General features: G+C 45.8%; 1 protein-coding gene across 8 annotated transcripts in view; it reads right to left on the minus strand.

Moving 5' to 3' along the window:
* The window catches only part of Svil (supervillin), a 206,256-nt gene extending 204,700 nt beyond the window's left edge, over positions 1–1,556 (minus strand). For 5 of the 8 annotated variants that reach the window (XM_063253760.1, XM_063253754.1, XM_063253757.1 and 2 more), the window contains exon 1: positions 1,261–1,556. The gene's annotated coding sequence lies outside the window, so the exon portion shown is untranslated. Of the gene's footprint in view, positions 1–468; positions 631–1,260 lie in introns of those variants that run through there. The other 3 variants (XM_063253761.1, XM_063253755.1, XM_063253758.1) reach the window with 1 other exon arrangement.
* Positions 1,557–26,206: the final 24,650 nt, after the last annotated feature.

Genomic DNA, 26,206 nt, shown 5'->3' on the forward strand with positions numbered 1-26,206 from the left:
GGGACACTCTGCTGGGCGGGGGCCCGAGGAAGTCTCTGGGGCTCTAGCGCCTCACCCGCACCGCCAAAAGGACGGAGGCGATGTCGCAGCGCTGACCCCTTGCGCGCACTCCCGGGCCGTCCTCTCCCCGCCCTCCAGTCGCGTAACGGGCGGGCCGCGCGAACTTCCCGAAACTCCGCGGAGAGACAGAGATCCGCGCCCGGGCGCGCCGGGACGGAAGTGGTGGGAGCGGCGGCCGCGCCGCCCTTTGTTACAGCTCCGGGACCCTCAGTCCCCAATGGCACCGGCCGGGACCCCTCCGTCCCGCCCAGCGGCGCCTCCCGCGCCTCCCGCCGGGTGCCCGAAGCTGACCCCACCTCCGGCCTCCGGGGGTGGGGGGACGCGCGGGAAGGGCGAGTCCCGGTGCCCAACAGCCCGGCCGGCTGCTGATCCCACCCCTAGGCCACCGCGCCCGGGGACAGCCCTCACCTTCCCGGGCTTTCTCGCACCCCCAAGTCACCGCTGCCCGCAGAACTGCGGCTCAGCAGCCACGACCTTTCCGCAGCGCCACGGCCACTCCGCGCCTCTTTCCCACGGAGCGACAGTCAGGCCCCCTCTCCGACTGATTCACGTCGCTCCTCACCTGGAGGCTCGCACAAGTCCCCTCCCCTCCGCCGGCCCGCTAGACGATCGGGAGCTGGCGCCCTCTGCCGGGCCACCAGGCGGGAGCACCCCGGGGACCCGCAAGAGGCGGGTCGCCAGGCACAGCGCAGCGCAGGGACAGCGCCCCCGCCACGGCTCGCCCTCTCCCAGCAGCGCTGGGCCACCGGGGCTAGTACCCAGGGCGCAGGGGACCGAGCTATGCCCGCGCCAAGGATCGCCCCCTGTCCGACCAGTCCAGCCCTGACCTGGAGGCGTGCGAGGAAACCATGGCCAGTTGCTCTCGGCGCATCAGGCTTCCCTACACTGTTAAAGGCACCATGCAGTGTCTGAAGGTGAAGTTTGCATCCAGCGTTTTAGGATCTATCTGCCTGCCTAGTAGGAAGGGGAAGGTGGTGGCCTGCCGGCCCCGGGTCCGAGGCCAGGAAGGCGTTTGGGGCGAACTATAGGGGCAGCGGCACTGAAGGAGCTGGAACTCGCTCGAGGACGCCCGTGTCGGTAAACACGGCCGACAGGCTGACTCCAAGCCCCCACAGGTCCCGAGCGAAACTTCACGAAAGGACCAGGGGAGAGGGAGCGCACCCCAGCGTGTCCTCCTGGCCCGACCCCAGCCCCACTCACCCTTCCCGGTCCTGCCGCCGGCGCCCACACGCCTTTCCCGGACCCAGTGCACCCCCGACGGAACCCGGGTGGCAGTGGTGGCTGCAAGGTCCCTTGCTCAAGCTGGGCTCGAGCTGGTTCCCCGGGAGGGGCGGGAGAGGCAACAAGCAGGGTCCTCGTGCAGAGCGGGTTGCGAGTGTGTCCGACGGCCCAGCACCTCCTTCCCGGGGCCAGCGTGCGCGTCCCGGCGGGCGGGCGGCGCGGGGTAGGATCGTCAGGCCCCGGTGTCCGCGCCGAGCGCTCTAAGTGGCTCGCAGACTGCCAGGCCCCGGGCCGGTGGACCCACCCCCTTGGCGCGCTCCCGTCTGGCAGGGCCCGGGGACGCGCCCTGCGCAAGCGTCCCGGGGCTCAGAGCTGCCAGGCTCCTCCGCCCCGTCTCTCACCCGCTTGTCACCTCTTCCCCGCGGAGTCTGGAGAGAACCACTGACCTCCGAGACCCGGAGCAAGCCTTGGCTCTGAGTTTCCAGCAGTTCTGGGCTGAAACCTGGCAACCTGTAGGAACGCTGGAACGCGATGGGCCAGTTGCCAAGGTTACCGCCTGTGGGCCAGGCACTTGCAATTATGAAAAGCCCTGTGGCCCTCCAACCGCTTGTCTCGAGGAATCCGCCTGCCTCAGTGATTCCAGCAGCACAAGATTGCTGCTCACCTGCTCCACTGTCTGAAGTCCACAGTGGGGCCAGTTAATTTGCATTTCTCGAGAGTTCCCAGGTGATGCTCAAACAGTGGTGAGGATTACACAAGTTAAAGTTTGTGAAAGCATTGAGTGGCAAAGTGGTAGATAAATTTAAACATGGGAAAAGTGTTATTTGTCTGTTTCAGCAGATAGTGTTCCCTTTAATTTCCCTCCAAGCCCTGCCTCATTTCCTGAGTGTGAGTCGCTTCCTTTTCCCCCTGAATCTGCACCAAACTTAAGCAAAGCAGACCCAAACAGAAAAATCCAAAGTGCATATGATTGTTTGCCAGGGCTACAAACCAAACACCCAGCCAGGTGGCCTGTGCAGCAGGAATTGATATTCCCAGCCCTCTGGGCCTTGGCAGTCTGAGAGAAAGGTGTCCACAAGGCTGCATCCCTGGTCCTGCAACATGGCCATCTAGCCCTGTCCCCTAGGACTCTTCCCTGTGTGCCTGTCTGTGGCCTGTTTGCCCCCTCTTCTGAGGACTCCAGTCCGACCAAATCAGGTGAAGGTGCCCTCTAACTCACTTGCCTCTTGGAAGACCGTTTGTCTATACCATCACCTTCGGAGGCCCTGAGGGTTAGGACTTCTATTGGGGACTTGAGGGGTTGGAGATTATTCACCTGATAACCGTGAGCTTCATTGCTCTAAGGCTACAGCAGAAGTTGAGCTTTTGTCTTCTGAGCCCCTGCTCCACCCTGGTCCCCCAGGTAGCCTGGCCTGGGGGAGGGAAGTGGGGTGACTTGAAGCTGGAAGAATGGAGAATCTAGGAAAAGACCTCTCACCTCAGCGCATGTGTAAGAGGCTGTCTCAGGAAATTGACTGTTACTCAAAAGCATTTCAGAGCTGGCCCATTCCATTCCCTGTGCAGTGGCTAAATCTACCGTTCCTCTTCCTTTGGCCCAGGCTTGCTGCAGCTAAACCCTGCGTTGGCCAGCTCTTTGTACTGCAGTGGCCAGGGAGCTCTCAGACAGCCTCCCCAGTGGGCAGGCACTATGTGATGATGTGGGGTCCCGGGCGGACACGGAGCCAAAGGAGGTCTCTGAAAGACCCGTCTTTAGCAAAACTACTTGGGGGAAACTTCATCTCCCACTCTCAGTTCTGTTTCTGTCTTCCCTTTGCTTTTGCTGCTGCCATCCTAGAGCACTTGGGGGGGAGAGGGGGGGGACACCAGGGCCTCACATCTGCTAGGCCAGTGCTCTAGCATTCACTCACCTGCACTCCAACCCTATAGGCTTTGCCCTTAGGGATTTGTTCAGTCCTTCACTTTCTGTTCTTTTCTTTTTCTTGTCCCCCTTCTTTCTCTTACTCCTTCCCTCTACCCCTCCATCCCTCCTCTACTCCTTTCGTGGCATGACAATTGAAACCATGGCCTTCACACCCCCACTGCAGAACCTCATACTCTGTCTTTGGTTTTTGACCCCAGCTTCCTAACCAGAACCCTGTCCCATCTCTACCCCACATCTCCTACTATCGCTCAAAACCAGACTCTGTGATCCGTCCTGCTTTCCTTAAAATCTCAGGGACGACCTTGACAATTTGGGACAGGATCCAAGCTCCCTGACTGGCCTACCACGCCCCTACCCACAGCCTCCTTTCCACCCATGAGACAGTCACACTTGCAATCTCCTCGGCCTGGGGAGAAGGTGTCGTTGCCTTTCCAGCCTCCCTAGGAGTCACCCATTCCAGGAAGACCGCCCTTTCCACTGTCACAGCACCCCACACAGACCTCAGTCACAGCCTGTGGAACAGGGAAGGTGGCCACTGGTCACCCTTCTGTGTCCTTCGGTATGCTGTGCACTCTGGATGGGACAATAGCCTTATTTTTGTTTAAGTTTGAATTCTAGCTTGACCTTGATGCTACAGAATGTTCATAGATAGACAGATATACATATATAGTACATGGACATATAATGTGTATGTTATACATATATGTGTGTGTATATGTATATACATACTAACATTTATTGTAAGGAATGACTGCATTCTTAGAAATTCAGAAGATTTCACCAAACTTAGCATTTGTTTGCAAATATCTTGTTTAGAGCAATTTTAACTTTTCCAATAATATTTTGAGAGCATTCTCTCTTGTTACTCTTGTTTGATGCATGAACTTCTTTCAGAATCTCCGGTTAGCTTCTCTTATACCCTAAATAGCCAGGGGTCCTTAGACATCATGTTTTCAAACTGCTGGGCCTGAAATCAGTACTGTGGGTAAAGGACTGTCTTCTTGGTTTATTTTTTATGAAACAGAATTGAAAAGATGGAAGCATATCTACAGGCTAAGAGTATTGTTTTGATGATACACCCATTTCAGTTCACTGTATTTGGGTGTGTGAGCTTGAGTGTGTGTGTGTGTGTGTGTGTGTGTGCGCACAAGTGGGATTATTGTGTCATTAAAAGAGTTCCTTTAGTGGGATTCCTTCCTGTAGATTGTGGTTGAAGAGCTGCAGTGTTGTTGCTTCCGGCTGGAGCTCTATGCTTGAGCTGTGCATTTGCAGACATGGGGTAGGGGCATTCAGCAGAGATGTTTTGTGAAAGGAGCCAGGTGGAGCTGGCCTTTTAAGTGAGGCACTGGCAGAGCAGACAGTGCCATGTGATGCTCCCTCTGCAGGGAGCGGGTCCCCTGGAACTGCTTCTGTGGGCTGGAGAGAGGTGACAGTGTGCAGGGAAGCCTGGGAAGACCTGGCCAAAGCCTGCCTGAATAAGAAGGCTGATGAGACAGGAGAGGGAGCCCTGGTTTGCTGCCAGACAGCACTGGTCTTCCCCAAGATTCCCAAACTCTAGCAAAAGGTGCTGCAGGATGCGGGATTTCCTAACCCAATTTGCATCATCAGTGTTCCCAGGCTGTCACAAGATACAGAGCTCAGCTTTGCTCAAATTCAATACCCTTGCTGTGTGGAGGTGAAGATGTGAGCAGCCTAGAGCCACCCACAGTGCTCAAGGCAAGGTGTCCAGTGAAAAGAGGGTGCTTTCTGGGCTGTGAGAGGATGCTAGGCTCCAGGCCTGTTGACAGAAGCAGGAAGGAGACAGGAAAATCACAAGCAGCACTTAGCACACGGTAAGTCTGATAGTCACGCATGGTATTTCCAGCCCTGTGCAATGCCTTTAACCAAGGACCTAGCTTCAGCCCTAAAGCGAATTCAATGTTCTGCCCCTAGGGGAAAGATTTACACCTGTAAAAGAAGCTGCCTGGTAAATAAAGGAGATGGAATATACTATAATTTTTCCCCATCGCTTTAGTTACTCTGGTCTGAGGAGATTAAAAAAATTGAAACTTGGAGCCAGGGAACATGGGTGAGATTTTTTTAAGGGAGTTAAAATGAGTGAAGCAGAGACAGCCAGAGTTTTAGTAGCAAAGACACTGTAAAAGAGAACTTTTTTCTTATGTATTTTGATAGTACATGTTTGCAACCCATGATGATTACTTTCACCGTGGGGAGTCTGTACCCGTGCCTGACACATTTACTTCCTCCTGCGCCCTTCCCGTCCATGTTCTCCCTCCCCACATCCCCTTCCATCTGAAAAAACTTTATTTCCATTTTTGTCTTCAATTGTCTTTTTTCTAACCCATTTCCCTTCTCTTCCTCCTCCATGTTTTGTTCCCTGCATAGCTGAAAACTAATCTCCCTCTTGTACCCTTTATTTTGTTCCTTGTTGTATTTTGGATTTCTCAAAGAAGAAAAGCCACGTGATAATTAAACTTGTGTCTGGTTTGCTTTGCTAAATATCTTATTTTCCTACTTATGTTTATTAGCACACAGGAATTTTACAAGGGATAGTGTTTCAATATGCAATTTTTATGTATGCCTGTAACATATCTTGATCGTATGCATCCCTTCCTTTACAAATTTCCCCTTCCTCCTTGCTTTCTCTCTTTTTTCTCCTTCCTTTCATGACACCAATGATTAAACGCAGGGTCTTTGCACTGAACTACATTCCCAGCCCTCTAGCGAAAAATTATTTTTCCATTTCGAGGTGAGATCTTGCTAAGTCTCTAAGTTGCCCAGGCTGGGCTCAAACTTGTGATCCCCCTGCCTCAGTGCCCCCCACACACACCCAGAGCACTGGGACTGTATCTTTTCCTCCTCCTAAACAGAAATACACTTGGGCATGAATATTATTACAGAACTATAGCTTGTATTTGGAAGATGAGCAGAATTTAAAATAAATCGGATTGGGCCAAGCATGAGTTTGAACAAAGCTTCAAATTATTCTTCTTTAGCTCCTAGGGAAGAATCAATCTGGATGGGTCGGCAAAAGAAAAAAAAAAAAGTGGCTTTGAAAATCTTGGAGGCTGAAATATTCACTGGTGTTATTTATGACTCTGGCCACGCTGCAACCATTGAAATTAAACAAATGGGTGTCAGCTGAACTTGTCTCCAAAACCCAAAAAAAGATTCTTCAGCTGTATTTTATCTTCTGTTCCTTATTCTAATTTTATAATTAATAAATACTTCTTTAATACTTTAAAAATTAATAGGAGATTGGAAACTAAGAGGAGTTCATAAGCAAAGGCTTGTTTTAGTGTGTGTTTGTTTCAAGAGACAAGATCTTCAGACACTGCCTTCGCTGGCCTCTAACGCTTAGGGTCAAGAGATCCTCCTGCTTCAGCCTCCCAAGTAGCTGGGGCTACAGGTACATGCCACTGTGCCTGGCTTTAACCAAAGATTTTCATAAAAATTGAAAATGTAAATGGAGAGAATTAGCTCAGAAGTGGGCCTTCTCCTTCCAAAGAGCTGCTGCAGGAAGGTGTGGACTTACTTCCTTTACACAGTTACCTCTCTGAGCCCTTTCAACTTTGGTTCAGCTTTTAAAGTTGGCAGCAAACCTTTACGCTGTGAGGGAAGTGTCTGGATGTGGACCGAGTCTACCAGGTTACCCCGCCATACCGTGTGTGCTCAGGGGCACTGGAAAGGGCTCCCCAGATCCTGCAGGAGGAGCTAGCCGTGGAGCCTGAGCTATGGGATATGGCAGCCAACCCAGCAATGCACAGTCTACGTCAGGAGGGAACATTCTGTGCACCTCCTGCCTTTCTTCTCTTGGTTCTCTTGGTGCTCCGTCCATCTGGCCTCCTGTTGGCTGTAGCCTCGCTATTCGCCATCTTTGATGTGTACAAAGCCAGCCCCCTTGTGTTCTAAGCTGTGCTGCTCTGGGCCAGTTATATTACTTCTCTATTCTCCATTTCCACACCGACAGCCTGAGGATGATGATACTGGTACTCCCCTCTTAGGATAGTATAAAGGGCACTCGCACCACTCAGGATACTGTGGCAAACACACTAAACACAGACTCTGTCCTTGATTATTACAAATGAAAAGCACAGCCACTGTTCCCTTGGCAAACCCAGCTTCTCACCGTGGCCACCAGTGTGAGGGGCTGGGATGCTGCCTCTGTGCGTTGCCAAGTGCATTTATTTCATCTGTTGCTATAGGTCCTCCCCGAGCTCCAGAGGCCCCCCAGGAAACTGGGTGGAAGGATGCAGGCAGCATCTTTGTATTTGAGAGAACAAAGGGAACAGATATCGCTCATCATCACCGACAGGTGACATTTGAGGATATACACACTATTCACAGTGGCTTCTCCTGATAGGCTAAGTTCATTGATTATGACCTCCACCACTCTGAGTGACTGAAAATCTCCATTCGCCCTGAGAACTCCTTCCTAAACAGGGTACAGGGTTCCCCTGGCCTCACTAGCATTCTGCCCCTTGCCCCTAACCCTAGGGTTGGTCCTCAAAGCTGGTCTCCATGATCTCGTGCCAGTGCTCAAACAAGGGGCACTTTCAAAGGACTGAGTCATGACAGATGAGAAGGCAGCCAGTGAATATCAGACATGTGAAAAGAAAATTCACAAGAAGAGAGTCACGAGGGGCTTGTGCTTCTGATAGCAGATGCTCATTTTTTATGCCAGCATGTGACCTTGAAGTGACTTTGAAGACACCACCCCTACCTGCAGCAGGATGTCTGGGAGGATGATTCCTGCTTGTATAATACAGAACCGCTTTCTCTTGCAGCCACTAGCATTGTACCCAGTCTACACAGGCGCTCTCTGGAACAGCTTTGGGTATTTTATGAGCGGACCACAACCCATGGTGTTTCAAAAGGGTCCCGAGCTTCTTTGGGCCAAAGTTCACATGCTGCAATTGAAGCCCATTTCCCGCTGTTCTCTCCTTGGCCAGACAGCCTTGGATCACACAGACAATAGTCCTCTGTGGAGTGCAGGGTCTTCTTGCCTTCCTGGTGTCACTGAGCTCCTGCAGAGTGGAGGCTTTTATCAGTCCACCCTGTTGATTAAAGTAGTCCTTTCATCCTCCTTAGAGAAACTTGCCTGACTAGAAACTAGGGTTTTACCTAATGGGACAGATTTGAGAAAGGCATCAAGGTATCAGCTAGAACAGCACAGGAAGTAAGCAACCAGAGGCCTGCAGAGTTTCTCCTGCTGCAGCTGCTGACACAGCTGCCTCTTCAGACCCTAACTTGGAGCAGATGATATAAGAAAGGGCTTAAAGAAACTTACAGCAGCAGATGGAAGTACCTTGACACAAAGTGCATCCAAATGCATTCCTGGGGTCACCTGCATGGTGCTGTGGAAGCCAATGATCCCTGCCACGCACGCACGCAGTCAGGAAGTAGTTGGGCTGGTACCACTATGAACTTCGTAGGCAAGTTATGGGATTTCTCATGACTTTGTCCTTAAAGTTGCAATTAAATCCCATAAGCACATCCCTCCCGAGGCCTCAAAGAGAAGCAGCAGGAAATCTGTACGGAAGATCAAGCTCTGGGGTTAATCACAGGTCTTAGAACAGCACTTTCTTCCAGACAGTGTGATAGATCTTTCCTAGGAGATTAAGGGTGGAGTTGAGAGAGAGCAGGCCAGAGAAGGGCCCACGCACTCAGTGCTCGAGGCTCAGCTTTCAGGCCTGGTGGACAGGTTTGATGGCAAGCCTTAGGCGTCCTGCACACAGCCTGATTCTTGCTCTTGCTGGTTCTGGGCTCTTATGATACAGCTGTCCCCAGCCCTCCTCTCCCTCAAACCCACAGGAAGACAGAAGCGTAGACCACTTTCAGCTCCCAGTCGCATCTTTTCCTAGTACCTTCTTCCGCTGGTGACAAGAACATTGCATCGGGCCCAGGACTCATGTTTGGGCTGGACAGTGCCTACCAAAAGAAAGGGAGAAGTCATTTCCGGATGCTCTTGACGGGAGACAAGACGCATTTTCCCAACCACCACCACCACCCCATTTCAAAACTCTATGTTGCTTGTGCTCGTCCTTAAATCCATCGTCAGTGAGAAGGAAAGCAGTGTCCTGAGCAGCCAGGCCCATCCATGGAATTAGGGGTGCTGGCCTCATTGCTCAGAGACCCAGGATTGTGTGGGGGAAAGGCCAGATCCAAACAAAACTGGGGTTCTATTGTCAAAGTCCAGAGAGGGAGAAGGAAGAGGAGCGGGAAGAGGCAGAAAGGACACTGAGGCCCTGTGATGTACTATGACACAAGTTCTGATTTTATCGTACTTTTCAGTAATCACAACGAAAGCTAAGGGAGTCATTATGGTCCCCGAGTTTTCTGTGTTTTTGAGTATGTGGTAACACTGCTCTTGGCTGCCTTGTGGAGCCATGTAGCTGGATCTGATCAGTGAATGTCATGGTTTGGGTACGGAATGTCCCTCCAAAGGATCATGTGCTCCCAGGTGGGTGGATTAGATGACAGGGTGGTAACCTTGTCAGTGGACTAGCCCACTGTGCTGTTAGGAGGCGGAGTCTAGCTGGAGGGAATAGGTCACTGCAGCGGCCACCTGGGAGAGGGAATTCTTGTCTCAAGCCCCTTTCTCTTCGTCTAGTTGGCTCTTTCCTTCACTTTGCTTGGCTGTCATTAGGTGAGTGCTTTCTTCTATAATGTCTGCCACCATGACATTTCTGCATTAGAGTCAGCTAACCATGGACTGACCCATCATAGACAGCTAAGTTAAATAGAAATATTATAGGCAATCAGACAGGGCTGGGCCCTCAAAGAGGACAGGATACCCTGCAACTGTGAGGGAGATGGACACCTCCACTGAGGCCAGACCTCAAGACAAAAGATGAAACCAATGCACCCAATACTCCCCCTAAGGATAAACAGCAGGGTTTGCTATTCTAGATAGAGAGCATCACCTTAAGGAAGCCGGAAGGAGCCACTGACCCAGCTCCCTCAGGAGCTGCTGCTGCTCCGTATTCTCGCCTGCTTGCTGTGCGGCCTGCTTCCCCATCTGATCAATTTGGTCTGAGCAGGTATATTCATGATCTCATGTTTTGGCCATAGGTCTGTCCCACCTCATGTCCACCCTATGATTTCCCATTTTTCCTGACCTTGGACCCACTTCACTTTGTGGATTTGCTCTGTAAAATTCCCTAGAAAAGGCAGAGTCCTCAGCAACCCACTCAGGACCCCCTTCTCTCTCTCTCTCTCTCTCTCAGACAGAAGCTTTTTTCCCCAATGAATATGTTCTCTTAACCTCTATTTTTCCTAAAATTCATTCCTCGATTTTAAAGAGCATGAACTCATATCAAACATCTAGCAGATTGGAAGTTTCTGTCCCCTTTGAAACCATGAGCCAAAATAACCCTTTCCTCCTTTAAATCGTGTTTCCTGGGTGCTTTGCCCAGGGCTGGAAAGGTGTTTCCTAGAAGTCCAGCGCAGTGGACTTCTAGGAGAAGTGGTGTGTGTGGATTCTGGGGTGGAGCACTTCACTGCTCATGCTAGCTTCTGTGGTGTTTTTTCCTCCGGTGCACAGATGGTAGAAACTCCTCCATCTACCAACAGCCCCACAAAATTTGGTCCTAGGCATCTCTAATGAGGGACACTTGCCTGAGGATGTTTTCAAATGCAGATTGCCCTGCCACACCACTCATAAGTGTTCTATGAGTTTTGAATAAAGGCCAATGGGTTTGGAGTGTGTGTGTGTGTGTGTGTGTGTGTGTGTGTGTGTGAGAGAGAGAGAGAGAGAGAGAGAGAGAGAGAGAGAGAGAGAGAGAGCACATGCTCACACTCCAGGCACATGCATAGGAGTTGACAGACAAAGGTCAGAAAGATCGGGAATTTTCAGGTACACACAGAGACTTCAATAAGAAAAAGGGGAAAACACTGTATTTCTGATGGTTCTTTTATGTTTCTGCTATCAATATACCAACTACCTTTTTTTTTTAAAGAGAAAAGAGAAACAAAACAAAACAGTAAAAGGGTACAAGTAATACAGAATTTCAAAAAAAAACAGAAAGAAATAACTAGTCAATAAATTACATATTGTTCTCTTAGAAATAGTTGATCAAGTTACAAAATTAAGCATACGAAGTAGACATTCAAACAGTGAAACTGCAAACAGTTGTATTCAGTGATCCAACAAAAACTTAGTAATATGGTCCTCTATCTTACACACCTAAACACACTTGCAATTGTGTCCATTAGAGCACTTTCTTTTCCTCTCTTTTTTTCAACAACATTTAAACATTTTGGGTTTTATTACTCCCACAGTTCTTATTACATTTTTTGGAAGAGAATAAAACCAAATGTGACAAAACAAAGCAGAGTCAGTCAAAACAAAGGATGGACATAGTACATGATGTAAAAACAGAATACCAGGTAATCAACAATGGTTACCATAATGCCCCTTGATACCTTAAAAAGAATTGCCTATATCATCAGGTATAATAAAATTGAACATTGGAGACATTACTGAACTTCAAAAGAAGATATAATAGTCAAACCAGGGTGGGCATTATAGTGAATCTTATTGTCTTCAAAGTAGTTGCCTATAGCCTCAAAATTGATATCAAACAGAATAGAATAGAGTAAAATCACTCAAAACAAGATGGTGAGAGCAATATGGGGCTTCAAATCAAGTTAATAGGAAATCAAAGAAGTTACTATAATATATCCTGCTAATTTAAAAAAAATTTTTCCCTTAATTTTTTTATTTATTTAATTTTATTTTTAAAAAATTTTTCCCTTAATTAAAAAATAATAATAAAATAAAAAAATTTTTAAAAAGTTGGGAGATTGAGATAAAAGAGGACATAACAGCGTAACAGTACAGGTCAGAACAGAATAATTTAAGCAACATAGTGTTTCATCACAAAATAACCTGACTTAATAGTAATTACCATAGTGTGTCTTTCCTTGAAATATTTGAGTATAACTTCGTATACTACAGCATCAAACATATCACGACAGTATGAAACCATTCAAGAGGATGAAAGTATTACAAGGTATTTAGAACCAGCTAACAGAAAATGAACAATGGTTTCTATATTATCTCTTTGCCTATAGAAAAAAATTTGGTTTATACTATCATATATAATAAAATCCAATAAGGTACAACATGATAAAAGCAATGGAGACAGAAGAACAACAATTTGATGGGACTTCAAGACAAAATGATACTAAATCAGCACTAGCTATTATGGTGTCTTGTTTTCTTCAAAATAATTGTTGCTATCATCACAGACAGTAATATGTAACAGCCCAGAATAAAACCATTCCAATTAGTGAGTGAAAACTTTATAAGGCTTCAAACCATATAATGGGGAATCATGATTACCACATACTTTTATGCATTTGTATTATTTCTTACACTAGGGAGACTATTCAGTATTCATACACGTGAGTTTGATTTATTTCACTTATGAGTATGGTCTCAAGTTGCATCCATTTACTTATAAATATCTCAATGTGATCATTCTTTATAGCTGAGTAGTACTCCATTATATAAAAATACCACAACTTTTTTATCCATTCCTCAGTTGATGGACACTTGGGTTGTTTCCAAGATCTGGCAATTACAAATTGTGCTGCTATAAACATAGATGCACATATATCACTGTGGTATGATGCTTTCAGTTCTTCTGGGAATATGCCTAGAAGTGGAATAGCTGGAACAAATGGGACTTCCAATCCCAGCTTTTTGAGAACTCTCCAGACTGACCTCTACAATGGTTGCACTAGTCGACACTCCCACCAACAGTGCAGGAGAGTTCCTTTTCCCCCACAGCCTCTCCAGCATTTGTTGTTGGTGGTTTTCTTGATCCTGGCCATTCTTTCTGGAGTGAGATAGAATCTCAGTGTTGTTTTAATTTGCATTTCTCTAATGACTAATGATACTGAACATTTTTTCATGTATTTATTTGCCATTTGTATTTCTTCATCTGAGAACTGTGTATTCATCTCAGATGCCCATTTTTGGATTGGATCTTTGAATTTTGGGGTCTGATTTTTTTTGATTCTTTATATCCAGCTACCTTTATTACAAACGATCTTTTCCAATATATCTACATGGTGGACACTCTTGGAGAATAGAAAGTGTCTGTCCTAAAGCAAAAATAGGTTTGCCTATCCCTTTGGAAGGTGGAGATGTATCTTTGAAGAAAAGGCAAGCAAATTACTGTTCTGGTTCATATGTCCTTTAGGAACGATGCAGGTACACTTAGTGGTCATTATGAAAGATCTGAGCTCCTTTTTGAGCACACGGTTCTGCTCCCGTGATGCAGCCCACTGAGGGTGTGGCTGGCACCACCCTGTGGGCACTGATGTTTGTGAACCGCAGTACCTGCTGCTCCTTCATAATTCCTGACGCTTATGATTGCTGGTGAACAGGTACCAGGTTTACAGGGAGAGGATGAAAGAAGCCTTGCTTATCTCCGGACTTTGCCCAAAGAAATCAGTCCTTCTTTTCCAAATGATAGTGTGTCTTACTTACTTTTCTTGTTCCTGAGACAAAATGCCTGACACCCAAAGTTAAAGGGGGAAAGGTTTATATGGCTGACAGTTTGTAGAGGTCTCAGTCCATAGTCAGCTGGCTCTAGGGTGGGGTGGCACATGGCAGAGAGGCCTTGTAGAGGAGAAGCAAGCTGTCCATGGTTGGCAGACAGGTGGGAGTACATTAACTCTTTTTCTGTCTGTTGTATTATATGCTGACTACTTACCTAGGGCAGGTGTAGTCCTACAACCTTAATCCTAGCCAGAACTGTGCCAAACCATCAGAGAGCTGATTAAGGAATTGCACACCCACGATCCTAGCACCACACACTCTGGATCTACCCCCTCTGAAAAGACCCACGACTGCACAAAGCTTTGGAAGGACATGCAGACACAAGTCATAGCATGTTGCTTGTATTTCTTTCTCAGGTCAAATAATTGAAAACCCCAAAGTTGGGCTCACAACTCTGTTCCTGGCTGAAGACTCGCTCAGCTGCCCTCTTTGGTAAAGAGAATGTTCTCTGGAGTCTTCACCTCTGCCTGAGAATTTGAGCAGCTAGCTTGGGGAAGTAAACAGGACTGTGACTGAGGGGCATCACTTACAAACTGCTTGAATGACAGCCTGTATCCTTGTGGTCTTTCTGTCTTCAGATACCAGGAAAACCTCAGCATTCAAATCCCCAAATTGAAATGAAACTTCTCAGTGAGAATCCTGTTTGAACTCAGTGTGGAACTGTTGTGTAAAAGTGTCAATACCTAACTTCTAAATATGTCACCTGCCACATTCTGAATGAAAATACTGCGGACAATCAGGACTCAGAGAACTGCAGAGTATGCGGCAGTCTTTGTATCGATTCATGTATTTCCCCCCATAGCTCAGCATCAGAAGTTTAAATTTTTCCTTTTAAAACAATACAGATGTGTGAGAAGCCACACAAGTTACAGAGGCTTTGCAAGAAACAAAGACATAATAAAATGGCCTGCACTGACTTAGTTGGAAGTAGCTATTAGGCCCGTCCAAGCCTCTGAGGAAGAATTCAATGAATTTTAAAAACTAACCTTCCCCTTGTCAAGCTGTCAACTGTACCATAAGAGAATGTGTGAGGTACGCTGTGTGAGCACCTTCTTCTGGAGTGAAAAAGGATTTTCAGCAAGGCATGATTTGACAAAGATCTCATTCCATCTGCTTTTAGGTGTAAGTTCATCCATTTATTCAATCTAAATAGTTTAATAAATGTTTCTTAGTGTGATAGTCTAAACAGATATAATCTCTTCTCTTATAAAAGTTCACCCAAGAAGCCTCAATTTCAAAATTTGTTAAGTGCTATGAAGTAAAAGTAAATAGTGCTTATGATCAGGGCCGTAAGCGTTTCTTTGAAGCGAAGCATATTCCTGAAGCTTTTCCATTGGAGCGAAATCTCAAAGCTTCAAAAGAATTTGCTGCACGGACTTCTGGGAGACCATGGCGGACAGATAGCAGCAGCTATGGAGGCTCTCTGAAAAACCCAGATTAGAATCCAGGAATGGTGCAGAGTGAGGAATCCTAAGAAAGAGGAGATATACCCTGCTGACCCAAGAACGAACTGGGCTGAGAGAAACCAACTGGGAATGCAATCCTCGTGCTATAACAGGAACAGATAAAGCCTGGAGTGTGGAAGCTGGAGCCCGCGCCATTGGAAGCTGCCTCTGCAGTGTCTAAATTGGCTCGGCAGGGAGAGAGATGTGCAAAAGCTTTGAGAACGGGAATCAGTGAATGGAGTTGAGAGTGGGACGGGCGGGGAGCTATGCATCGACCTGCGGTGAGTTAGGGAAACTGGGACTCTTCCATGATCTAGGAGGCTCCAACAGAGGACATTCTGGGACTGGGCAGACTTGCCAGAACAGGGAGCTGTAGTGACTTCAGTCATATATCCCCCTCTGAAGCGGGATTGGTGAGCAGTGCCTAGCCTAAGTGATGCTGCTGGCTGAGACCCAGTAGGCTAGCACAACCCAGGTTCGAGCACCTGGAGGTGTACCTTAGCGGTGAAGCCTTCGGTAGGTTGACCTGGAGGGGCAGGCCCCGCATAGGCTGTCCAGTCCGTAACTCCCTGGTGTGCTGCGGTGGGCAGGAACACCTAGCTGGCACAATTCAAACAGACTGTGGCCGACAGGGAAGGAAGCTGGGCCTCCTATATACACTTGCATATAAGGAACAAAGAATATGGGAAGAGGGAGCAACAAGAAAGGCTCCTCGGCCCCCAATCCTGAGAAACAGGCAATAGCAAACACGGCACCAATAGACATAAAGTGCTATCTCCAGAGCCTCATAGACGAGTTCAGGAATGAAGTTATTAATGACCTGAAGCAAGACATAAGCAGAATAGTTAGAGAAATGCTAAGCACCACCCAAGAAAAAATAGATGGTGGAATGGAAGAACAGAAAAAAAGGGGAGAATTGTTTGATGGAGAAAATAGAGAAAACATAGAATACGTGAAGCAGGTTCAAAGAGATTACCAAGAAACTAAAAACTCTATCAAAAACTGGCATAACAGCTTGAAAGAAACTAAGGATAGATTATCTGAATTGGAGGGCAGATTTGTAATATGGGAGAATGAAATGAAAAACTTCTTAAAAATAACAAAGAAACAAACAGCAATAATACAAAGACTAGAAGATGATAAGAGGATCTATAACTTAAGAATTAAGAACATAAAAGAAAAGGTAGAGACACAAACAAATGAACTACAAAAGCTACTTGCAGAAATAATCCAGAAGAATTTTCCTAATTTAGCAAAAGGTAAAGATACGAAGATGTATGAAACATACAGGACCCCAGCCACTTACAACCCAAACAGAGTTACACCCAGGCATATAATAATCAAAATACCAGAAATCCAATATAAGAACAGAATATTAAAAGCCGTCAGAGACAAGAAACAGATCACTTACAAGGCAATACTCATCAGAATTACAGCAGACTTCTGGGCACAAACCATCAAATCACGAAGAACATGGGGGGAAATAATTCAAGCTTTGAAAGATAATAACTTCCAGCCAAGATTGATATATCCTGCACAACTATCCCTGGCAAGGTGCTTCCAGGATAAAGAGGAACTAGGGGAATATAAACCACCAATTCAACTCTACAGAGAATAATGCAGGATATTCTAAAAAAGAAAACTACAAAGATTCCAGAAATAATGGCAGAGAGGCCACAATGATGGAGCAGAAAACAAAATGAAGAAGACAGACTGACAACTAATGACAGAAAAAGAGCTCAAAAGAAATGAGGCAGAGAAGATTGGATGACAGGAACAGCTATTTTGGAGAAAACAACATCATAATAGGTAATGCTGATTTAATATCATCTTGCAGAAAGTCCCATCAAGATTTTGTTCTTCTGTCTCCATTGGTCTTAACATGTTGTATCTTATTTGATTTTATTATATGTGATAGTATAAACAAAAACTTTTATAGACAAGAAGATTATACAGAAACCATTGTTCATTTTCTGTTAGTTGATTCTAAATACCCTGTAATCCTGTCATTCTCTTGAATGGTTTTACCTTGTCTTGATATGTTTGATGCTACAGTATACGAAGTTATACTCAAAGATTTCAAGTAAAGAGACAATATGGTAACTCCTTTTATGTCGGGATTATCTTGTGGTGAAACACTATTTTGCTTAAATGGTTATGTTTTGATCTGCGCTGTTTTATTGTTATGCCCTCTTTTATCTCAATCTCCATTTTATTATTTACTTTTTTATTTTTATCCTTTTAATTAAGGGAAAAATAAATAAAAATAGCAGGATATATTATAGTAACCCACTTTGATTTTCTATTAACTTGATTTGAAGCCCTGTATTGCTCTCACCATCTTGTTTTGACTGATGTTCCTCTATTCTGTTTTGCTTGATAGTACCGGGTTCGAAAGTTTAGGCAACAGCTGTGAAGATAGTGGGATTCATTATGATGCCCATTCTGGTTGACTATTATCTACTTTTGAAGACCTGTAATGTTTCCCATGTTTTGGTTTTGTTCTTTACTGTTTTGTTCAATTTTATTATAACTGATGATATAGATAATTCTATTTGAGATAGCGGGAGGCATTATGGTAACCATTGTTGATCACTTTGTATTCTGTTTTTACATTATCTATTATGTCCACTCTTTTGATTTGACTGACTCTGTTCTGTTGTGTCACATCTGGTTTTACTCTCTTCCAAAAAAGTAATAAGAACCGTGGGAGTAATAAAACCCAAAATATGTAATAGTCATTGTACAAAACAGAAGAAAAGAAAGTGCTCTAAACAATATAACTGCGTGTATATCTAAGTGTGTAAGATAGACAATGATATTACTGAGTTTTGTTGGATCATTGAACAGAACTGTTTGCAGTCTCACTGTTTGAATGTCCACTTTATATGCTTTAATTTTGTAACGAACAAATATTTCTAGGATGACAATATGTAATCCAGTAACTAGTGATTTCCTACTGTTTATTTTTTTCTGAAATTCTGTATAACTTGTACCCTTTTTCTGCTTTTTTCCCCTTTTTCTCCTTAAATAAAATTAAAAAAGAAAAGAAAAAAAAAAGAATTTGCTGCACAAAGAAATTGGGGGTGGTACTTGGACAATGAGAAGGGCTACACAGTCACTCCAGGATCAGAGGACAGCACCTCCCAAGGCCGTGTGGAAGGCTGATTTCAGGGCAATGAAAATGGGAAGTTCAAACTTTGGGCAATTTGAGCAACAAAATTTATAATGAGAGAAATATATTATAATGCAAACAAATAAGTATCCATCAATCCACAGATATTAGAAAACTGAAGACATAGATTCACTGGGAACGAAAGCTGCTCAGTACAGTAGAATTTCAATGACTATACATGGAAGAAACTATGGAAATAGAAAATCACTACTGGGCAAGTACCACAGTACTAATTACTGCAAGAATCACATCAAGGGATGCGAGGAGGACATGGCAGGAGGAGGAGAAATAGGATAGTTACAGAGCTTCAAGAAATATGAAACTTGACAGGGTGGAACCTGTGGACATTTCTTCACGAAGGCCTTCATCGTTGCCCATAATGACACACACTAGTGTCATGTGCTCCTGACACAAGCATCTAGAAGAACACAGTGCATCTGTGATATTCCTGCCACAACACGTATAACCTGAGTTTAAGCTCCAGAAAACACCAGATTCCTGCACAGAGGCATGCTCCTAGATATGTGCTTGTGTTGATCGAGATTGTTAAGGTCAGCACTGAGGAAGGGAGACTGAAGAGCTGTGCCAGCTTGGAGATGACTAGGAGTCATGACACCCACATGGGACAAGGAACCCTGGATTTGATCCTGAGACAGCCAGTGAAATTCAGCGAAGCTGTAGGTCAGCGAACACTGTATTGCATGTTAATGCTGACTTTCCGTGTGTGCTCACTGCGCCAGAGTTATGGAAGATCTTCACATTTGAGGAAGTTGGGCAAAGGGTATATGGGAAACCTTTGTACTATTTTTTGCAGCTTTTCAGTATGTCTGAAATGATTTCAAAATGAAAAGTTATTTTAAGGAGGAAAAAAGGAAGGCCAAGAGGCAGAGGGGAAGGTGTACACAGATGATGGGGAGCTGCTGCCGAGACGGGCAGCTTGAGCCTACCTAGGCTTTTGGAAGGATACTAGGGATCTGGAGCTTTGGTCCAAGAGTAGAGGGGTACATTGAAGGGTCACAGAGGTAAGGGTAGACGCCGTCCAGAGTGCATGTCAGGAGGTCAGTGAGAGGTATCACAGGCGTGCTGGAGCCTGGGAGCTGTGTGCTGGGCTGGGGGGAAGCAGCCAGAGCAAACGGATGGAGCCTGGAGATACCTAGGAAGTGAAGTCAGGGGGTGATGTGGGTGTGGAGAGTGACAGAGACGTGGGTGTCAGGGATTACTGCACATCGCTGTGCTAGAGAGACAGAGAAGCTATTCACGCAGAGCAAGTAGACCCTGGGAGAGGAAGAGATGTAAGCTCAGCCCGGAGGGTTCTGAATTCGAGGTACAGCTGATGGACACAAGTAGCAGTGTCAGAAAAAGCAGACGGATGATAGTGGGGTGAGGCTCAGGGCAGAGCCTGAGATGGAAGTGAAAACTGGCATTTGGAAACAGATTGCTCCCAGCATAGTGTGGGGAGAGGGAGACACATAAACAAATGACTTAGAGTTTATCCTGGAAAACACGAAGGATGTGCTGTGTGAACAGCAAGAGGCACTAGTAACTGAGGCCAGATTTCAGAAAGGAAGTTCTATTTGAGGAGGCTTAGCAGGATGGGTAGGAGTTCCCTAGACTAGTGCAGGTCATCTGCGAGGCTGTTGCTGTGTTTTATTATGTGGTAGGTAGGGCCAGCCTGACAGGCGCGGAAACTCAGTGATCTGCCTGGGTCCTGGGGTACCCCAATTCCCCGGCAGCGCAATTGGCAGTGGAAAGGAAATACTGTTTTCAGTTCCCCAGCAGGTCTCTCTCTGCTTTTCCCTTACTCAGTATATTTTGATCCTGATCGGTGGTACATAAATACCGCAGCCTTTACCTCTTTCTCCCTTTTCTTTAGATCCTCCCTCCAAAATTTCCCAGACTGGCACAGTGGCACCCACCTGTAATCCCAGAACTTTGGGAGGCTGAGGCAGGAGAATGATAGTTCAAGTCCCACCAGACACCCTATCTTGGAATAAGATAAATAAGTACATAAATGAATAACTGGCTGGGGAGTGACTCGGTACAAAGGCTATGGGTTCCATCTCCAATACCACAGAACAGAAACAGAAGAGAAGCAGTTTCAGAGCTATACCCACTGGGCACCACACACTGGTTTTACGGAGATGGTTCTTTTAAACATTTCTTGTTGGTTCCTGCAAACTCTTTCATAAAGACTAAGGCCATCACCTCTGGATATTTCTATTTTAATGAGAGGTTGAAGGATTTCCCACCAGACCCTGTTTCAAATTATGGTGCAGAAGCTTTACGGAAGGAGTTACAGGTTCAGAGTGGGGTTTCAGGAAGGCTCCACAGTAAGTACCCATCTTCCAAGTGACCGCTGCCATTCAGAACTGTTTCCACTCAGACCCGGAGAGCAACAGTGAGCTCAGTAAGTCAGCTCTCCATCATGGTGCTCTGACGCAGGGAGGGGGAGACATAAATGTCTGCAGACGGAGTATCAGAGTCTGGGGTTTTGAGGAGTCATCCTGGGGGCCTCAGGCTGAGGGAAAGACCTCTATTCTCCTCTCCCCAGAGCCATGGACTGCTATTTAAAAACCCATACGTTCCCTTCTCACAGAGAGAGACTACTGAAATGTGGGCCTCTAAACTTGACTCAACTACTTTTCAGGGTCCCCTCTGATCTCGGCCAAGATCTACATGAGGAGTTTTCTGAGGAGAAGGCATTTCTGAGATAACATGTCCACCACAAACCTCTTGAATTTCTCCAGGGAGTTTCAAGAAACTCCTGGGTAGTAAATGCTCTTTCTTTATTACTTTTGTCAATGACCAAAAAATAGGACAGAGTCATAGTGAACTGTTTGATGAGCTCTTGCCAAGCAGCTGATAATCAAAATGAGAATAACGAACACCATTTCCCACAGCATTAAAAAAATATTTAAGACCAAATTTAACAAGATAGTAAATGTCAGAACAGAATAGTACAGAAGTAGACCATGTATATAAAAGAAATAGACTATAGATATAAAAATCAATTATCTGTATATGTACAAAGATGTCAAGGTGATTGGAAAACTCAATTATTTTAGAAGGGTAGCCATATATGTGTATTGCAATAGATGTGACAAAGTACTTTATCAGAATATTTAAGAACCCTTAAATTTAAAGAGAAAGAACCCAATAAGATTTAACAAAAGATTTGCATAGATAGTTCCTGCCAAATGTTATACTAATGCCCAATATTATCGAGAAGTTCAAATGAAAAGTTGAAAGAAACCACAATGCACTCAGGGGAAAGTCTGAAGTTAAAAGGGAGACAGCTCAGTGGCACTGTGCTGGCTTCAAACGCAGTGGGCCCTGGGTTTCATCGCCAGCACCACATAAAACAAGGCAAAATAAAACCCTAAAGCCAGTGTTGGCGAGGATGCACAGTGCTAGAACTCACATACATTGTTGGTGAGAAAGCGAAGTTGTACAGCACCGTGGAAAATGAGTTGACAGTTTTCTTATAAGTTTAAAAGTCAACTTTAAAGCACACACCCAGACACAATCTTCCTAAGAGAAACGAAAGCATACATCCATAGAAAGACATGGCAGCCTGTGTTCAAAGAAGCTTAATTCACAGTAGACAAAGTGTGGGAATGACTCAACTCTCTTCTTCTATTGCAAAATGTTTTTTTCTGCATCATAGGCAAATAAATAAGTTGGGGGTATTCATACAAGGAATTGCTAGCTGGTCATCAAAGCAAGACAAAGTACCAGTACAAAGAAAAAAAAAAAATGACATGAGTGTATCTTGAAACATTATGCTGAATAAAAGAAGCCAAAGGGACCAAAGGATATGTGCTGTATGATTTCATTTACATGAAATTCCAGAGAAGACACATCTAATCTGTATTGACAGAAAGCAGATCTGTGGTTGCTTGGGGTTGGCAGGCTTCAGACAAGGATTGACCGGGCAGCCACCCAAAGGAAATTTCTGGGGTGAAGGGAGTATTATGTATCTTGGTTGGAGTAGTGGCTTACCTGTGTGTATAAACGTGTCAGAACTCATCAGAATGTACATTTTTGAGTAACTACATGTTATTCAATTAAAATTACACTTTAGTAAAACTTGTTTAAAAGAACATTTAGTGAATAGAAAATACTATGCTATGTAAATAGTAAATTATGAACAGGCAACATAGAATAGAACAGTTCCTGGGAAACCTCATGCTGAAAACATAGCCACCTTCAGAGTGACCCCAAGTCCTTCTTGGAGCTCCCCTAAGGACTTAGTCCCAGACCTGGCTTAGTGCTCAGTCTCTCTGCCATCTTTAGACCCTCTTGTGTGTGCTGAATCACAGGAAGAGCTAGGAATTGTAGGTCAGCTCTGAGTTGAGAGATTTTTCCTCCTCTTATCAGTTGTGGTCTGGCTGTTTGATTTCTTAGTCTATCTTTTCTTCTTCCCATATCATCTCACAACTCCCAGGGTATGGGGGAGCACAGGCCTCCCCTGCCAACTTTTCACCCAACACCCAAGTCTTTTGAAAGCTCTTGGACAGAAAGAGCTTAAGCACTTTCACGTTCCCATGCCCTCTTTTTTCCCTCATCTCCTCATTAATTTTTCTCTCTAGGGCCCCCAATCATGCCCTGTTTCTGCTGGGCTCTCCTAGCACATTTCTTCTAGACCTCAGTTCTTTGCTTCACTCCCCCAGTTCTGTGGATCCTGTGCCCTAGTGTTGCTATGGTGTAGCACCCGAGAAGTGTGCCTTTGATTTCAGAGTGACTTAGAGACTTAGCAAAGACAGGGTGACCTGACAACCCAGCAGTCACCAAGGCCATACCTGTGTGTCAAGGCCACTGGAGGATGAGCCTGCTTCTTCCTCCAACTCTGTCTCAGCACTTAGCAAAGAGGCCTTCGGTGACTCAGCTGTTGGACTTCCATCCCCCAAACTATGCAGCTTACAGAGCCAGGCAGCATCATAATCAAGTTATAACCTCCATGTCTAGCACTGCTCCAACCTTTTGTAAGCACTCAGATATGTCTCCTTTCAGTGCCAAAGCTGCCTTGGGCCCAGCAAACAAGTAAGGCTGAGTTTGTATTTGTGGCTTTCATAGGCGAGAGGAGAGTTCACGTAACTGTAACTCAAGGTGCAGTGTGAGGTAGGACACACTCCCTTTAACACGGGGCAACAAGGGAGAGGGTCTCAAGTGAAAAGCAGTGCTCAAGCTTGACTTCCTAATGGTCACTGCTACTTATTAGTGAATTATTCGATGCAACAAACCAGCTCCATATTTATCTGCTGTTTTAGTTTCTTGTGGCTACAGAGCACCATGAATTGGGCTCCTTAAAACTACAGAAAGCAGTTCTTTTATAGTTCTAGAGGCCAGAAGTCCTCAATCAAGGGTTCAATGGCTAAGTTCTTCCAAAAGACCCGGAGATGAAACTTTCCTTTATTCTGGCCTTTGGTAGTTTCCCATGATCCTTGACAGCACTTGGCTTTTGGCTGTTTCACTGCACGCCTCCTTTGCTGTGTGCCTTGTTCAGTGAGGTTACTTACCGCTGTGCGTTCTCTCCTCTGCTAGTAAGAACACCAGGCACTGGACTGAGGTTCCGCCTACCCAAGTTGGCACGATCATATCTTAACTGGTTAGATCTTCCAAGGCCGTATTTCTTTTTTCTTTTCTTTTCTTTTCTTGGTGCTAGAAATCAAATTGAGGACCATACTCCACTTGCCAGGCAGACACTGCGCTGCTGTGTTATATCCCTGGCCCAAGACTGTTTCCAAATACAGGAGCATTCTGGAGTCCCAGGTAGGTGGAAAGTTTGGGGGGAGGGACCCATTTGACTCACCGGTGTATGTATTACCTATTAACAGCACAGCTGTATGCGGTAAGTGCCAGAATCCTTGTTTCATATGCGAAGAGGCTGAAGTGTAAAGTTTAATTGGTTGCCCAAGGTGATAGAACAGGAAGTGCCAGGAATCTAGATGTTTTACCAGACCAGATTAGTCATTGTGACTCACCACTCTGAAGACATAAAACAGTAGCAGCAACAACAACAACAAAACCCTTTTTAAGTTGTAAACTACAGCATCCATTTAAACTAGCAAATGTAGAATACGTGTGCAGATTAAAGATGGTTAATTACGTTAATAGTTTTCTCTGTTCAGATCCTGGGCCACGCCCTGAGGCTTCTTCCTTCTCCTCACCCTCTGAGGGGTCCCCAAAGTCCTGCTGTGAAATTTAATCCCCATTGTAATGGTGTAAAGGGAGAGGCCATTTAGGGAGTGATTAAGTCATGAGGAACCATTCCTCACAAACATATTAGTGTCCTTGAAAGGGCTGCAGGCAGCCAGCTGAGGCACTTTCTCCTTTCACCCCACCATCAGGTGAAGACAGTGTTATCTCTAGAGGACGCAGCAAAAAGGGCCAGCCTGTGAGTAGGGACTCTGGTGCCTTTATTGGCCAGATCTTCCCATGCTTTAATCCTGGATTTCTCAGCTTCTGGCACAGTGAGGGTAAGGAGGTTTCACCTAGCCTGTGGAATTTTGTTAGAGCCACACAATCTGACTAAGACACTCCTCAGTAAGTTTCCTAGATGTTTGCTTCCATCTCAGAGTTTCTGTCTGAGTCATTGGCCTCTGAATGTTGCATCAGAAATTTCTAAGAAAGCGGATTAAAAAATGAGATGTACACGAGAGAGCCACCAGCCGGGCAAGAAGGCACCGTGAAGGTTTCATCACTGTTGGGGTAGAGCACACAACCCCGGCTTGGCGTGGGTGGAAGTGGGCCTGGAGGAGGGGCACAGTCTGTTCAGGGTTTGCAGGAGCTACTACACTGGGTGCCGTGTTTATGGAGAGAAAAGTGCACTGGAAAAGGACAATACATCAGTGCCTCAGCACAGTAGCGGATTGCAGACGGTGGGGCAGTCATGGGCACCACCCAGGACCCGGGTGTACTGTGCCTCCTTCCTCTTGCATCTGCATCATTACAACATTTTGTCCTCATGACCTCGGGCACAGGGCACGAGGAGGAGGGCATGGACAGCTGCTTCTACCTCATTGCTTGACCCCTACTTGACTGACAGGGAAGCTGGAAAACAGAGTCTCTCTGATCACCCTTGGAAAACAAGGGAAGAATTTGGAAATGCAGTTTTAATGTAAAGCTGGTTTTGAAACGTAGTCAGGGACAGACTATTCTGGCTCTAACCCTAAGGTTGTGCTCTGTGTGAAGTCACACACATTCATACCAGAAGAGGCCCAGCTCAAAAAGCAGAAGCCAAGAGAGATGTGTCTGTGTGCAGGCCACCTTCGGCTTCCTGGAGAAATTCAGCTGGCACCTTGCATTTCTGTGCCTCAAGACAAACGGACCTCCAGGAAGTGCCCCGGACCATTAGGAACCAATGGAACTTCTTCTGCATGTCACAATGCTCCAGCCCTTTAGGAGGAAAGGCACTCAGGCTCAACAGCCTGAACCTCCTGCTCCAGTTATTCGTGTGGCCTGGAGCCAGGCCAGGGCCACTGCCAGACTGATGCACTTGATTCTTGAGAACTCCATGGAAACCCAGGAATGATAAACGTGAAATAAAACTTCCTACCATCCATAGAAAAGATGGAAGGACTCTCAAGGATGGCAGGAAACAGACCCTTGTGGGTAATTTGGCTGGTGTTTCTCTCTATTTAACAACTATTGCCTTCAGCCTTGAGAGGTGCTTGTGGTTTGTATGTTGTATAGAAAAGGGCAGTGGGGAATTTTGCAGGAATTTTCAGTGTTTTGCTTTTCAACAACTGAAGTCAGTTGAAAAAATTATGAACACAGCACATGTCTATGTAAAAATTCAATAGGAT

This window comes from Cavia porcellus, unplaced genomic scaffold (assembly GCF_034190915.1).
Source record: "Cavia porcellus strain 051 isolate PalLab524CR breed Dunkin Hartley unplaced genomic scaffold, mCavPor4.1 scaffold_7, whole genome shotgun sequence".
NCBI classification, from domain to species: Eukaryota; Metazoa; Chordata; class Mammalia; order Rodentia; family Caviidae; genus Cavia; species Cavia porcellus.